The sequence below is a fragment of the Camelus bactrianus genome, chromosome 30 (genome assembly GCF_048773025.1).
Source record: "Camelus bactrianus isolate YW-2024 breed Bactrian camel chromosome 30, ASM4877302v1, whole genome shotgun sequence".
NCBI classification, from domain to species: Eukaryota; Metazoa; Chordata; class Mammalia; order Artiodactyla; family Camelidae; genus Camelus; species Camelus bactrianus.
The window spans coordinates 20,924,481-20,929,533 of NC_133568.1; positions in this window are offsets into that span (position 1 = coordinate 20,924,481).

Genomic DNA, 5,053 nt, shown 5'->3' on the forward strand with positions numbered 1-5,053 from the left:
GTAACAAAGAGCCACAGCGTTTGTCCTCGTAAGCATGTATTTTAGCAGAGATGACGGACTTTAGAACAGGAACAACAACTGGGTGCTGGGTGCTGCGATAAGACTGTTACGGGCAAGGACAAGTGATGAGGATGGGGTGATGGGTGGGGCCCTCTCAGTGGGGAGCCCCCTAGGCCATTTCAGGGAGGGAGGGCTCTCTTCTCAGGATACTGACTCGATCTGATTGGCCTTCTAGAAAGGTCACATGGGCTTCCAAGAAGCCATCCTTACGATGGGAAAGATGCATCATAAATCCCATGAAATAAATCACAAAGGAGCATTTTCCACGTTAACATCACCTTGGCAGGCCTAGAGCCCTTTAGAGGCAGCGATAAAAGGCCTGCTTGTGGTTTATTTTGGTTGTATGTAGGCAGCATCTCTGACAAGTTAGGTGTGACAGTGAAGGGCGCCATTAGGATGCTTCACTGCGTGATGGAACTGTCCAGTAACGCGGAGTGAGTCAGACTCGCCGACAACAGCTCTGATACGACTATGCCAAGAACTCCCCAGTCTGGCCCTCAAACGTCTTTGACCGTCAGTGCTGAAAAGCCCGTTTGTTAGGAAGTAATAAAGCTGTTGACTGACATTTACTGGACTGGGATTTGGCAGGGTTTCCAGGTTCTATGCACAACCTAACGATTTATTTATTTTTTTAAATACTGCTTTCTGTTAATTCAATCACTGTATGTCCTTGCACAGCCTGCATTTCCCAGACGACATGGAACTAACGGTCTCTTTCTGGATTCGATCTCACCGGTTAACGCAGGTCCTTTAGAATCGCACTCCTCACTTCCCTAAGTCCCCAAGTCTTCTCTGGGATTCCCTGCTCTTTCCTCCCTCGTGTTTGGCTCAGTGTGGAATCTGCTCACTCTTTGGACATCACCAAAAACTCCACGAAGGGGCCAAGCAGCTCAGCTGCAGAGTCTGTGTTCCATCCTCTGCACTGTAATGCTACTCAGTACATTTGTGGACGTTGGAGGAAGGGTTATATTGGCGGTTTAGAGACTTGGGTTCTACCGCAGCGTCTGACACAGATCCTCTTAAAATGCTATAATCTCTAAACCGTTTGGGTGAACTGACACTAACTTCTAGGCTAGAGATATATTGCTGCAGTTCCCCGTCTCATCACTAGATGGCAGGTGTGGTCACAGGAAGGAGCTGAGGCCTTGGCGAATGAATGGTGTTTAACGTGTAAATCTTACCTTGAACCCTATTGGTAAAACAGCAAAACGGGCTCTTTCAATCAGCCACTATAAATATTTATTAAATTTCTACTCATTGTTTCTTTCGATTTGTGTTTAATAGCCCCTCTTTTCCTCTTTATTTGCTTGATGAGCACTACGTCTGCAGAAGGAGTATAAATCAGACAGCGCGGGATTGGGCTGCAGCATTCGTGACTGAGTCTAGAACAGTATCTGGCTTATAGCAGGGCCTCAGAAATATCTGACATTTCCTTTTCTTTGTTTTTCATGTTCTAGGCATTTATTTATTTTTTTAAATCTTTTATTCTGAATGAATTTTAGTCTTACAGAAAAGTTGCAAACATAGTACGAAGAGTTCCCTTATGTCTCTCACTCCACTTCTCCTAATCTTAACATCTTCCATAACCATAGCGTAGACATGAAGAATGAAAAACTACCTTTGGGACAGCTTATTTAATTAAACAACAAACCTTATTTGAATTTTATTCTTGTCCCCCCAAGTGTCCTCTGTTTGTTCTGGGATTATACCTACAGGGTTTCACATCGTATTTAGTTACTATTTCTTCTCAGCCTCCTTCAGTCTGCAAAAGTTCCTGGTTTTCCTTTGTGTTTCATGTCCTTGACATTTTGAAGAGTACTGACCCATTATTTTATAGAATGTCCGTTAATCTGGATTCGTCTGATGTAGCCTCCTAATTGGAGGGAGATCATGCATTTTGGGCAAGAGATCCGGAAGCACGGGGTTGTGTCCCGAGCGCACCATGTCAGGGTGTTCATCGCGCTGACACGTCTTAGTGCCAGTGACGTTTATCTTGTTCATCTGGAAAATTTGACGATTTTTACGTTTCTCCACTGTCAAGCTATTTTTTTTTTTATCCCTTTGTAGTTAATAAGAACCTTTGAGGAGTTTTTTTGAGTCTATGTAAATCCTGTATCTGCACAGACATTTGCCCACAAACTTTAGCATTTGTTTTTGCTCTGTTAGTACTCTGTGTTATCCATCTGGCCGAATCGCTACGCTGCTGGCCTTGTTTTTCACTCTTATATGGCCCACCGTTCTTCTGCTGGAGCGGGCACTAGAGAAAGTAGGACGTGCTATATAATCTACTACCGGCTGACTGGTTTTGGATAAAGTTTTGTTTTTTTTTTAACTGAAGTATTAATTATACTTTGTAATTAATTATACAGTATTCCCCAACTGGACCTCTCTGAACCTGTTTGAATATGTCTAAAGTGAGATGCCAGCCTCTAAAAACGTAGTGGAAGCAAATGCCAGCAATAATTTATGAGAAATGATCTACCTTCTTAAGTCCATTGAATATGTAAAGAGATGCATTTACTAAAATTTACCCAATGTTGTAAACATTAGTAACTATAGGTAATCAGAAAGAAAAACTCATCAATAATTCTCCCTTTAATTCTAACCCTTGTGAAAATTATGCCAGTGTCCTTCCAGAATTTCCCTACATGTATATACACATATATTTAAACTCCACTTTAAAAAGGATCATGTTCCATACACCATGTTAAACTTGATTTTGGTATTTAATATGTTTTGGACATATTTCTGTGTCAATAAGAATTTTCTACAAAATAACTCTCAAGAGCAGTACAGTGTTCATTTACAGGATGCAACAGGACATATGAATAATTCCTTATTATTGTATTTTTTTCAGTTGGTTTACTTTAAAAATTTTACCTGTAGCAGATGACATTTGAGATAATGTTTGAGGATTACTTTCTCCCTTGAGTTCTCACGTCCACCTTTTAGGCTTTTGATGTGCCTGCCTTCACGAGGAAAGAGTGCACCATGTGGGACAAAGACATTGCTGAAGTTTCTCAGTTTATTTTCTAGACCCTCAGCAGTGACAACAGAGTTGAAAGTGAACCTTTTGTTTGCACATACCTGAATTCGAAAGAGATCAGAGTCTCTGAATTTCCAAAATTTGGCACTAAATACACAGGGTGCAAATAACAAGAAGCAGAATATGTGATTAATAACGAGAAGCAGAATATGTGATTAATTTCGTACAAATATATACACATGCATCTAGGACTGAAACAGCTGGATTAGAGCATAGACTTAAGATCAGCGTTAGCAGACACGGCCGAAGAGCATTCCAAAATAGTTTTTTTTCCGGTTTATATTTCCACCAGCAATACACGAGAGTTCCAGTTGCTCCATATTCTCAGTAACACTTGGTAGCATTAGTCTGATTGACAATAGTGGGTGTGCAGACGTCCCTTATTGTGATTCTAATTTGCATTTCACTGGTGACTCATGATGTGAGATTCTTTTCATACACTCCTGGATGTTTGGATTTCCCTTTTGTGAAGTTCCTGTTCAAACCTTTTGCACATTTTTTTCCACTGGGTTGTCTTTCCTTGTGTCACTGATTTGTCGAATTTTAAATATTCTAGATAACAGGCCTTTGTCAGAAATATTTACTGCAAATGCCTTCTCCCGCTCTGTGGCTTGTCTTTGTTCTCTTTGAGGTGTCTCTTTGATGATCAAGGTTCTCTATGTTGATGAAATCGACTGCTGTTTCCTTTATAGCTATTGCTTTTTGTGATCTGTTTTGACAGTGTGTTGAGCACAAAAGGAATTGAAAACAGCATGGCTTGCTTCCTGTGGTCGAGAAAAGCTGTGATGGGGGTGGCTTACGTAGGAATGCCCATGTAACATTCCATCGAATAAGAGAAAAATTCAGTACAATATATGATGAAAGCATATTATCAAGAAATAAATCAGTATGGGCTCGTGGTGGAAATGGTGGGACTTGAGGTGCACCTTGAGGAATAATGTAGAGACAGAAAAATACTATAGGAGGAGTTCCCATGCACTGGATTCTCCAGGACTGTCCCCTTCTATTACAAGAATAAAAACTACATTTATTAAATGCCAACTACATAGTAAGTACTTTACATATGCTACCAATAATCCTCTCAACCATAAATTTACAGTAATTATCCCCCTTTCTTTTTTTAAAGAGCAAATCAAGCCATAAAGATGCTAAGCTGCTGGCCAAAGTCACGTGGATACAGAGAGAGGAGCTGGGATTCCCGGCTATGTCACACCTTCTGTATTTTGCCACCAGAAGTACATTTCCCTGAAGACCTATCTTGATGTTCAGTTCATAATATATGACCTCTGTTGTGCTATGTGGATTGTCAGCATTTCTCCAGAGTGGCATGTTGCCATTTGTTATTTGCAAAAACCGTATGTTGCAAGCTTGTCATGAGATCTGGGACTTGAGTCACTTCATTTTTCAGGGGCACCATTTGAGCCCTAGATAATGACCACCCTAGGAATGGATAAAACCGAAGCATTCGACTGACCTCATTCCTGGACGGAGGACAGGACTGTCTATGTCCTCTCCTGGTGCTTGGCCCCTCTTGACCATGGATCACCCTCGTGTGTATCCCAACTTGTGTTCTATTCTGCTGGCTTTGACTCCCCAACCCTCAACCCATAACCTGCCCCACACCCAGGTATACACAGTTTAGAAGGGAACATGAAAGGACAGGCTCTAGAGTATTTCTTCTGGGGTTTGGTGGGGTTACGCCCCCATGATCAAGTAGGAGGGTGAAGGCAGACATCATGGCACTGCTCTATGTTTTCTGTTGAGCAGGCAGATGCCGCATGCCTTCCTGAGCCGGACAGGGGAGCCCAGTTGGTGTCCCTCCTTGGTTCCCCTTCCATGATTTTCCTCTAGTGCCATCTGGGAGAGGGGAGGGACTTCTCATGCATTGTTGTCACTGATGCGGCTGTTCTCAACCTCTCCCTTGAGGGTTGAGCCAAGGGGAAGTCT